Raw genomic sequence first — 12,852 nt, forward strand, 5'->3', positions numbered from 1 at the left:
GGTTATTGGTTAAATTGTGATAAGGTATATTAAGGCTAAATCATTCCTTCATTTTGGCATGATCGCGTAACTATATGCGTTTGATAACCAGACAAATAAGAAGTTCATATTCCTGAATTTATGTACATTATCCTTGTCTCATAAGTTATCGTATTCTCCCTTATCAGGACTTTATATTTAGTGAAGTATTGTCTTCTTCCAGTCAAGAGAGTAGAGGGTCTATATATATATATATATATATATATATATATATATATATATATATATATATATATTATATTACAGTATTTCTACCACCATCGAGCTATAATCGGTGGGCAGGCCCCTAGTGGGTAGTATTACATTATGTTTACCACCATCGAGCTATAATCAGTGGGCAAGCCCCTATTGGGCAGCCTCTGATCAGATCGTAAGTTATATACTTAGTACATTATTTCATACTGACCTCCCTTTTGCTGGGGATGCTACATTTCATGCCTGCAGGTCCTGATAGACAGTTGGATAGACCTTCCCAGTATATGTAGTCAAACATCAGCTTGGTTGGTAAGCTCCACTTCCTCGGAGTTACCAGGTCTAGACCTTGGAGTCCATTTTATATATACAGGTTTGATGGGTAAGTTGAGGCCCTGTCCTGACCATGATAGAGTTCAGTTATCTCTAGAGGCTTGTAGACGAGTCATGTGTATTTTGTATATAAGTATTGTGCCTTACTAGCCCTGTGTATATGTTCAATTTGGTATGGCTGGTTGAGACATTCATGGTGGCCTCATCGGCCTGCATAGTTATGTATACGAGTTTTTGGGTATGTTTACCCCTCAAATGAGAGAGACGTCATTTTCAGATGATTCAGAATATGGCCTCATCGGCCTTGATTGGAATTGTCAGTTTGTAGGTAGGCCTCGTCGGCCTAAGTCGAGCGTTACCCCTCCAGAGTTCATAGTTATAGAGTGATACACTTGGGCCTAGTATCGCACTGGGTGTCGGCCACGCCTCCCAAGGTTTGGGGTGTGACAGATGCGGTGCGATATGTATAATTGAGGTTTTTATGTACGAGGTTGCACATCTGTTTGAAGGGAAGTTCATGAGTCCTAGACATCATTTTAGATGTTTGGAATAATGCTAGCACTATCTGGTATAACCTAAGAAGGATTCGCATTTCAAAAGGCGCACTATGTTTTCACTTGCGGATGCTTGACTGGTATTACGGTAGTTATCTGGTTGTTGACTACTGACGTTTTGATTTTGGCTACGTGGAATTGGATATTTTGGTGGATATTTATTGCAAGATGATTATGCCTGAGAGATGTGTCAGTTATTTTAGTGGTGGAGTTGGGATAGAATATGGAAGTCCTTGTACTCTAGGGATCTGAAGACTGGGAGTTCTCAGAGGAAGATTATTCCTTGGTTACGGATCGTGGAGGTATGTTAAGGTCATGACGGCTGATTGTATGTGTTATTGATAGGTTATTGTGGACTTTTTGGGGGTTATCTACTTATTTTGGGAGGATCGCAATTGATCCGGAGGCCACTGGTAGGCCTAATTAGAATGTGTATTCTACATCGGGTAGGATTTGTTTTCTCAGCATAGCTATTGTTGAAGGATGTTTCATCGGTTAGAGTTGAATCTTCTTCGTGTTCTAATATGTTTCGTGTGTTATTCTCCTCTGCTATGATGGGTTATGAGACTGTTGACTATTTACGCATATGTTGCGATTTTGTTTTTGCCTTGTGGAAAAGTTCGAGAGAAATGGCTCTTGGGGTGTTGAATGGTTTATTTTTCTGTCGTTGGTATATTGTGCTATCCATTTATCCATGGTTATGATCATGTACTTTGCATTCTTGCTATTGATACATATGTGATTGTTGGGTATGAGAGTTTTGGCAATGGATGTTCCATGTGGACTGGTAAATTTGGATCAGGTTACGCACCGCAGCGGAGTTACGTTGGGATATGATCCTTTGTGCTTATTTCGTGTGTTTTATTTTTCCTTTGTGAGATGGGTTCATAGAATTCCTCTTTGCGGTGGTACTTTTTAAGTTTGCGAGATGGTTCCCTCATTTGGTTGTCCTTCCACCATTAATTACATTTGAGTAGTTGCTTGTTTGGTGCACGAACTGAATTGAGTGTAGCTCTAGCTGTCATTGGTGTGGCATTTCAGTTGAGTAGCTTGCACTGGGTAAAATGAGATTTTTGGACTTGGAATTTCTTCCATTTGATTTGCTTAAAAGGTATGTTTGGAAGTCACTATTCAGCTTAGAATTTGGTAATGGTTCTTATCAGGCGAGAGAGCTCCGTGACTTGTTTATCTGATGAGTGGTTATGACTTTCTACATGTTTCTTCATCTTTGGCGGTGTACGAAGGTTTGTAACAAGGTTTTATTTGATATGAGGTATGTTACCAGTACCGAGTTCAGTAATGAGCAGCTATAGTGGTCGAAAAATATTACTATGAGTAGATTTATAGGGTATATCATGTGATTATATCTTGGAATATAGTTATGGCTTGATGCAGCTTGTTTAGATTAATATAGTGTATAGATGTGATGTAACGACACAGCTGGTCATTTTGTGTATTATAGCCTTATTCCCTATTTATCGCTTCTTCTATGTTCATATGCGGTTATGTGACTTGCCAGGGTGGTTGGATTGGTTTCGGTTAAGTTTTGGAGTGAATTGGGACATTTAGTCCCAAGGTTAAAGGCTTGACTTGAAAGAGTTCACCGAAGTTTGACTTTTTATGTAGACGACACCGGTATTGAGTTTTGATGGTTCCAATAGCTTCATATGGTGATTTTGGATATAGGCATATTGACGTATATTGTTTTGGAGGTCTGTAGGTTGGTTTGAGGGTTTTTGGCAAAAGAAGGAAAGTTGAAGGTTTGGGAGGTCGAGAGGTTGGACTGATCTTCAATTAGGTGGTGTTGAAATGCTAATATAGATTGAGGTGACATGGTATCACCCATTGAGTATGTGTATGGTGAGTTTATATAGTGATTTGATGGCTTTGGAACGACTCTTGACACATTCGAGAACTAACGTATGTTTAAGTGGGGGAAAATGTAACGACCCAACTGGTCGTTTTGAGCATTTGTATTTCATTCAGTATTTTGAGGTCTTGATTGTTTTATATGATGTATTACGACGTGCGTGTATGGTTAGTTTCGATGTTCGAGAAGTTCGGGATTGGTTTGGAAGAATAATTTTCATTTTTGGAGGCTTAAAGTTGAAGAGTTGACCAAGTGTTGGCGTTTGGATAAACTATCTTGGATTCACATTTTGATGGTTCTAATAGGTTCGTATGTTTATTTTGACTTAGGCGTATGTCCCAATTCGTATTTTGATGTTTCTAGAAGGTTTTTGGCTCTATTTGGCAAAAGTTGGAAATTTTAAGGTTTGTAAAGTTCATAGGTTTGATCGGGAGTTAACTTCTATGTTATCGGGTTCGGATTATTGTTCCACAAGTTGGAATATGTTTTTTATGTCATTTTGAACTTGTGTGCAAAATTTAAGGTGATTCCGAGTTGTTTAGAAGTGTTCAACATAAATTTGAAATTTTGAAATTGAAAATAATTCATTAAGCTTTAATTGAGGTGTGATTCGTGATTTTGATGTTATTTGTGGTATTTGAGGCCTCGCGTACGTCCGTTTTATGTTTTGGGACTTGTTAGTATGTTCAGACGGGATTTAGAGGGGCCCGATTATGTTTTAGGGTGTTCGAGAGAGGTTTTAGAATTGTTAAATTGTAGAAAATTTGGGCATCAGGTTGCAGAGACTAGCCTTAAGAGCGCGCATTGCGCGATCCCCAGGCGCAGCCTCGGATGGGTTTACCTTAAGGGCATGCGTTGTACGAACCCTAGGCACGATGCAGTTGCTGAAATTTCAGCCTTCTCTGTTTAAGTCTCATTTCTTACATAGACTTGTTTGTATCACTTTGGGAGCTACACAACTCAGATTTGGGAGATTTTTGAAGGAGATTTCATCTGCATCATTAGGGTAAGGAATCCTAACCTAGATCTCTGATTTCTATTTGAATCTATCATTGATATTTTGTCTAAATCAAGGAATCGAAAAGGAGAAAAGGAGGGTTTTGGCTTGAAAGATAAGAAAGTGTATTTTGAGGTTTTGAGTACCGATTTGTATTTAATTTTTGAATCGAATCATATATTTGAACTTGGCAGATTATGGATGTTCAGGATTTATGATTTTAAAGTTACGTGCAATTTGTGGGGTTGAGCCCACGTGCGTGTTGTTGCACCCTATTTTGTGCTAGTCAAGACAAGATTCAACTTGTGGTTCCTCTGTTGTTGATAAAAGAGAGTCTCCACCTAATATTTAAAGGTATAATAGGGTACCTATTTAATTACTAAGTGATGTTCTTTGTTAGTCTGCTAACCTGTGAGATTATGGGTAAGGGTTCTTGTTCTTCTAAGGGGAAGGTGTTAGGCACCCCTTAAAATATATCTAAGGTAGCGCCGTATAATTTAGACTAAGTTTAGGATCAATTATTTATAAAATGCTTTGGCTAGTGATAAGGAATATTGCTTACTATATATACCTAAGTCTGATATTGATAGAAAGAATGAGGGGTCCTAAAGAGATATGAGTTTATGAAGAGGTTCATAAGATATATTGAAAAAGTCTTGAAATTGGTATATATGTGGTTTAGATTTTATAAGTTTATAAAAGATATTGAGTTATGAAAATACTTTAATTTGGGGGATGGTTATTTACATAACTCTAAAAGGATGTTTTGCAAGAAAGTAAGCCTAAAATACCTAAGATTCGGAGTGTTTTCAAAGAAGAGGTTATTTTGCCGAAAATTCCTTAAGGGTGAGGGTTCTTGAAGTTCGGATTTCTCTTTTGAAATTGAAGCTGAGATATGATTTCCCCTTTTGAAATAGAGCTGTTGTTTTGCTATGTTTTGGTTTTTAAAAATCTTTAAAGGAGAGAAAGGTTAGCGAAAAACATAATAATTTGCGATCAGATTATAATTAGTGAGTTATGGATCTACTTCTAACTAATTTCCCTTTTGAATCCTATATTGTTAAGGCTTGCCTAAGTTTAATTGTTACTAAAGCTTAAAAGAAAAGCATGTGATCTAATATATGAGTGTTATGTACATAAGAGATGAAACAACGATAAAGACATAATAGATACAACTAACATTAATTTAAACTAACAGAAATAGTAAAACCATACCAACGAGATAGTAAATAATGTCAAAAAAGCCAAGGGAAAGAGGATTGAACTTGGTGATTGGGCCTCAAGTAAAATAGGACTAGCGCTAAAGAAGATGCGAACACGGTTGACTTTGGACTCCCCAACGGAATGCAATAAGGCTGGAATTGGGCTTGAGTCCCTCAGGAACTCAGAGGCCCAAATAGATGTACATGTCAAAAGAATAAGAAAGTCATTAGATACAAATTCAATACATATTTAACATACTCTAACAACAAAGTTCCCAAGGGAACCCCACTCGAGGTCGATGCTCCATTTGGATCCACCGACACTTCAAAGTTCCCAAGGGACTCAAGGTCCAAGGTAATGCTTGTGTCTGGGAGGACAACCCAACCTAAAGTCGAACTCCGCTTTCAAATACCCTTAATCACTAACGACATATTTTCCTTACGGGTTTAAGTGTCAATGAGGCCATTCCAATGCCAACTAAGCACTAAGGGATTACTTACCACAAAATATATACTTTCCTCTTAATAAAATAACACATGAGAATGTAGATTACTATTGATACTAAATAAGAAGCACATATCAAGGAAACCTAAAGGGCGCTGACTTAAGAACATATGTAGATGGAAAATGAAAGTTTCATATTATACTATTGCATGAGTGAATCATCAAGGCACACCATATTCAAACAAGTATTAATAATATTACTTGGCACCTTAAAGATCATCAATGCAGATTCAAACCAACAGTCATGGTCATCCGTTGTTGCAGAGAGGATATCAAGGTCATTAGGAATGGGATTAAACTCTTATCATAACTAGAAATTCGCAGGTTCAAACATGGGATCCCTAAAGTCTAAACATGGTTATGCTTCTAGAAGGTCATCATATTCAGGTAAAATCAGTAAAGGACTTCATAAGGCTTGAGAGTCAGGATAAGTTTTAGATTAACAATAAAGAGAAGTGCTGGGCATAATTTAAAACAAAATATAGTATTATAGAGTCAAACAGGACATCTGTGATATTCAATCAATTACATATAGACAGGGTAATTGAGATAGCGACCTCATAAAAGCAGGTGAACTTTGCACATTACAGAGCGAAATTGAATATGTTAATGAAGATAGGAAATGGAAACCTTGTATTAAACAAGTTCAAATTCAAACATAAGTCTAGTTCACCATAGGTATGAAGTGATCATGCTTAAACACCTAAAAGGGTTACTTGATTATAACATAGTGTCTAAGTCCTTTCTTCATGGCAGATAAGTTAATAATAGATGCATGCAAACTTTACAAAATCAACAAGGGCTCAAAAGATTAATGACAAGCTAATGTACAAGTTTTGAATTACACATGTATATGAAGATCTAAACTAATCATGGGGGAAAACAAACTTGATTATGCAGCATTTACCAGATGACTTTATACAAACAAGATCATGACTTGCATGTGATGAGGAAGATATCTTAACTTTAACAGAATATATATACAACAAAGATTCATGAGAATAGGACAGTTTCATGCAAATAAGACAGCTTCCTATAAATGCATACAACAGTTGAGTATGATCATGAGAAGGTTATAATGATAGCTCAAATATCACCCTTAGAGTTAGTAGATACAGATGTAGAGAAGGAAAGTATCTAATCACTTAAATTCTTTCACCTTTGCTTTGTGATATAAACTCGTTAAACTTTCAGATATATACCAATTAAAATTACCAAATAATGAACTCAATCATAAAAACAAATATAATGCAGGGAATGATATAGAGAAGTGAAGATCATAACAGTATCATTAGTGAAGGGAAAACATAAACATAATTGGTTTAACAATGGTAATAATCAAACAGAGTAAAAACTATAGTGGTAACTCAGAAACATTTTACCAAACATAGGCAGAAAGGAAAGTCTCTAGACATTTTAAGTTCAAACTTAAGGTTAAGAAGGAGGGAATATAAGTCATGTTAGTTTAGGTTTTATTTCAGTCATAACTATCAGGTAGTAAACTCAGCTTCCAAAACTCACGAAAATATAGAAGTGTAATAAGACAGAGATGAGTTTACTGCAAGTCACTGAGAACTATGATGTTTATATTGAACATAAACATATAAGAATATAGGCTTGGAGACTGTAGGAAAACTCATAACAAAGATCAACAATTATCAATGACTTAATCGATTATAACTTTAGAGAATCATAACAGAACAAGTTGGCCATAAAAGGTCGTCAAACTAAAAAAGCATAAATGTCAAACACATACAAAATAATTATAATCTACAGAACTTAACTCGACATATCTAAATCATTCAGAGAGATGAATAAAAGAAAAAAGGGAGAGAAAAATGCTGACCTTCATAAGGGAAAATGGATAAACCTCAAAACCCAGAGGTCACAGTGTTTGACCTCTGGGTACAGAACATTCATGATGAACTCTGAATCGTGCGCATGAATGTCCCGATTTTGCAGAATGAGTGAGGGAACCAGATGAAATAAAAACTCATCAGTTAGGCCTAGAGTTTCGAATTGGGGTTTTTGAATCATAACAACGAGAATGGAAAACTGAGCTTACTGGCTTTATCTTCTAGGAACAAAGGAAGTAGATTTGCGAGTTGATTTGAATGAACAAAGGAATGTGCTTCGATTTCAAGAAGCCAGGTTCTGGCATTTCTTATTTTGGCGAACAAAAGAGGGAAAGTCAGCAGGATTCATGGATAAAGAAGCAGGATAGGATGATTTGATAGGGATTCATGACCTTGCACAAATTTGTGCAAGGTTTGTTGACTGATTTGCCATAGCGATTTGAGAGAAAAGAAGACGGAAGAGGAAAGAAGGGCGGCTAGATATCAGAGAAATGATTTAGGGTTTTGGGAAGGGGGAGGGGGGTCATCTATAAGGGTAAAGTCAAGGGAAGGGATCTAGGTCATTGGATCGTTTATCGACGGCCCTAATAAATCGAGGTGTTACACATTTGAGAAAATTATTTCCGGAAAATACGGGGACCGTTGGACTTGTGTGATCCAACGACTGAGATAATATCTAATAATAGGTCGAGATTAAAGGAAAAATAAGGATAATTTATGTTAAACAGATTGTTTGTGTTTGTTTTGTGAGTGGGATTATAGAGTGACGTGGCCTGGTTGTAATGAGATGGGGTATTTGGACTGGTACATGTCCAGATTGGGCTTGGTATTTGGGCTGGTGTTGATTTAATGAATAGCCACTTCATTTTAAATGATGAAATTAAAATTGTAGCCTTTTAGTTTTTAACCCTCTTAAAATTGATTTAAATAAGCATAACAATTTCAATAAAATGTGGTAAAATTATAATTACTATATGTTACTAATTATTTTAATTATTTATATATAAATAACACATATTTCGAATTATAGCACTAATTTGAAAATATTAACATAGCAACCTAATTCACTGGAAATTAAGGTGTAATTTTGTCAAATTATAAAACCTATGCAATGTATATACAAAAGTTATTTAATTAATAGTAAATACATTTGTAATTATACAATATCGGTACTACATGATTAATTTTAAAACTAATAATTAATTAATTTATAAAATAGATATTCATTAATAGAAAATACTTTAATGTATTTATTGTAAATTGTTAAGCATGAATAAATTAATTTTAAAAGGGAGGGTCAAAATTGGCCGTCAACATGTGCTACGAGGTATTATTCATGCTCGGGGTAGTGCTTAGGCTATGATATACCTTGAGTTGATTTCTAAGCTTTACGCTGTGATAATTCTTATATTTGTACCCCTATTGTGAGCTATTTCAGCCACATTTGATGTTACATAGAGGTTAATCTCCTGTTTTAACCTAATAACGGTCACCTTCGTGATGTATTTGCTTGATTTGAGCTATGATAACACACACTGCATATGCATACACCTTAGCATGTCACTTATACCAATCCAAGAGTATGAAACTTGATGTTTATTGATCATGTACATATATTCTTCTATATCTGCTTTCCATGTGACATAGATTGTACTGGTAGTATGTGACCACGCCACGCGGATTATGATATTGAGCATGTGACCACACCGGGCGGATTGTGATATTGAGCACGTGACCACACCGTGCGAATTTGTAATATTGCGCATGTGACCACGTCAAGGGGATTGCGATATTGAGCATGTGACCACGTCGTGTAGATTGTGATATTAATCTTGTGACCACGCCGGCAAGATTGTGACATTGAGCCCGTGACCATGCCGAGCGAACTGTAATTATTAGCACGTGAGTTGTCCGTGTAGTGTATGGATATGGATCTATCCCGCTAGGGTCACCCTCTCATGTTTCTTCTTGATGGTGTGCACGCGGTTTTGAGGAAAGTTGATCAGTAATTTGGTTCGGTTATTGAAATTCCGAGGAAATGTTTGCCAGTATTTGATTTGGTTATTTCATTTCATCTTTACTTGCAATTTCCTTGGATGTATACACTATTTTATTGCGTCTCTTCTCTATTTGCTTATTCCAGAGTGTATATATGCCTTTATGTATATCTTCTTTATATGCCACCTTATCTGATGAGATGAGATATGGTACATATCTTCTCTTGATGTGAATCCGTGTGACTTGACATTTTAATCACACATATCTTCTCTATATGTAATGTAACAACGTTTTGCTTTTTAGAAACCCGTTCCCATAAATAAGACACCCCGTACGTGCTTCTACTATTTTATGACTTGCGGGGATGGTTAGTTCGGGATTTGGAAGGGTCCGGGTTGAAATCGGAACACTTGGTTCCTTAAGGTAGGCAAAAAAGGCTAAGTTTGACTTCGGTCAACATTTTGAGTAAACGACCTCAGAATCAGGATTTGACGGTTCCAATAGGTTCGTATGATGATTTCGGACTTGGGCATATGTTTCGGATCGGGTTTTGGATGACCCGGGAGCATTTCGGCGCCTAATAGTGAAAGTTGGTTCTTTGAAGGTTTTGAAGTTCTTTAAATTTGGCTTGGAGTAGGTTTTGGTGTTATCGAGGTCCAAATGGGATTCCGAGACCGGGAATAGTTCCGTATGGTGATTTAATACTTTCGTGCAAAATTTGATGTCATTCCGAGTAGTTTAAGTATGCTTCGGCGCGTTCGGTGTAAATTGAAGAACTTGAAGTTCATATTTTGATTCAATTGGTTTGGGGTGTGATTCTTAGTTTTGATGTTATTTTGTGTGTTTCGAGAGTACGAGCGAGTCCGTTTTATGATTTCAAACTTGTTGGTACGTTCGGGCGGGGCCCCAGGTGTTAAACGGATGAGGTACGGAACTCGTTTGGAGCTTGGAGGAGCAGCTGATACACCAGGCTTCTGGTGTAATCACACCTGTGGAGGGCTAGCTCCAAGTGCGAGCCCATTCCTGCAAAAGTGCCCTAGCATTGGCTGCCCAGCCATCGCAGAAGCGAAAGAAGGACTGCACCTGCGAAGGTGCAAGTGCGAAGGCAGGCGTCGCAGGAGCGGGCAGTGTCACAGGTGCGCTCTTTTTGTCACTGGTGCTTGTCCGCAGGTGCGATCGCCTAGGCGCAAAAGTGAGAGGAGGCAGCCAGACCTTGGTCCGCACGTGCGTGATTTTGTCCGCATAAGGGGAATCGCAGGTGCGGCAATGGCACCGCAGGTGCGAAAATCGCTGAGGACAGACCACTTTATTTAATAAGGTACTTAGGCATTTTGCTCATTTCTTACACTTCTTGGGGGCAATTTTGGAGCTGGTTAGAAAGGGATTTTCAACAACTAATTGAGATAAGTAATTCCTATCAAATGTGAGTTAAATACATAGCTTATGGGTAGATTATAACATGTAAATTAGTGAAAATCATGGGTTTAGGTGAAAACCTAGTTTTTTTTTATAAAAATGAGATTTAACCATGAAATTTGTTATGGAATTTAGTAAAAATCATATATTTGAGTTCATGAGGTTACGATTAACAACTTTCTTCAAACATTTCTGGAATCCGGGCACGTGGGCTCAGGGGTGAATTTTAGGGATTTTCAAATATGCTTGGGAAATAACTTTGATAGTTAGGATATGAACTTATGAACAAGTATTGATCATTTTATATAATATTTGACTAGTTTTGAGTCGTTTTCCACCGAATTGAGGGTTTGAGCATGATCTCGGACTGGGAAGTAGGCTTTGAGATGAGGTAAGTCTCTTTTCTACTCTTGTAAGAGGGAATTAACCAATAGGTGAATTAATTAATATGTGTTCCTATTTGTGGGGGGCTACGTACGCACGAGGTGACGTGAGTCCGTACGTAGCTACTAACCATGCTATTGTCCGTGTAGTCTAGGACACATATCATGCCATACTTGAAATATTTGCACCCCACTGGTTAACTTAATTGCTTGAGTCATTTTGAAAATGTATAAAAGAATTGTAAAAGGTTGAATTTCACGCACTTGAAGTTGTGAATGGGACACTTGACTGTTATTGAGAATTTGTGTTTCTTTAAAGTATTTTCTTTTGTGGAGCGGGCCGAACGCCTCGGTAGCAGATAGATGCATATATGGTTTGAGCCGTTCGACCCTCGGCAGTGTACAGTTTAAATATTTTATGTTGGATCGGACCGTACGACCTCGGTATAATTTGCGCTTGATAAATCTTTGGAACCATTTATAATTGATATTGCTTTATTGGATTGAGATATAAATTGTTAAATGAGGAAAAACAAATTCGGGACTTAGTACTTGTGAAAGGATTATTTATTAGTTCTAGTTATTGAGTTTTCAGTATTATTCATGTAATCCATGCTTATTTATAATTTTGGCATGTTATCTTTAGCCCATAGTAAGTGTCAAAGGCGACCCCTCGTCACTACTTCTTCGAGGTTAGACTGGATACTTACTGGGTACATGTTGTTTATGTACTCACACTACACTTATGCACTTAATGTGTAGGATCTGAGGCAGGGGCAACTGGGTATTAGTCCGGCGCACACGCTTGACCCCCGTTACGAGACTACACGGTGAGCTGCCTTTCGAGCTGTTCTGCAGCAACCGAAGTCTTTATTTTGTTATTGTTCTGTCTATTTCATTTTAGACAGTAGAGTAGTAATCTTTTGTATATTCTACTAGTAGCCCATACTCTTGTGACACCAGGTCTTGGCACACACTAGTAGACTCGTGGTCTTGGCTTATTTCATGGTTATGATTGCACTCAATTGCTTTCATTTTATTTATTTTAAACCTGTGTTTTCTTAACTTGTTTAAATTAAGAAAAAGTTAATTACTTTGAAATTTATTAGAAAGAGAAATCATGTGGTTAGTTCATTGTCGGCTTGCCTGGCGATGACGTTGGGCGCCGTCATGTCCTATTATGGAATTTGGGTCATGACAACATGGTATCAGAGCACTAGGTTCATGTAGGTCTCACAAGTTATGGGCATGCCTAATAGAGTCTTGCAGATCGGTGCGGAGACGTCTGTACTTATTTTCGAGAGGCTATAGGGTGTTAGGAAGCTACTCTTTCTTTATCTCCTATCGTTCACAAATGGCGAGAACGCACACGGCGGATGTTCCAGACCCGGGAGGAGCCGCTCCCCTTGTTGCTAGAGGCCGAGGCAGAGGCCGGGGGAGGGCACCAGCCCGAGGTCAGGGTCAAGGATGTCCCAAAGTTGCCCCAGCCATACCACCAGTGAATCCA

Source organism: Nicotiana tomentosiformis, chromosome 6 (genome assembly GCF_000390325.3).
Source record: "Nicotiana tomentosiformis chromosome 6, ASM39032v3, whole genome shotgun sequence".
In the NCBI taxonomy this organism is placed as follows: Eukaryota; Viridiplantae; Streptophyta; class Magnoliopsida; order Solanales; family Solanaceae; genus Nicotiana; species Nicotiana tomentosiformis.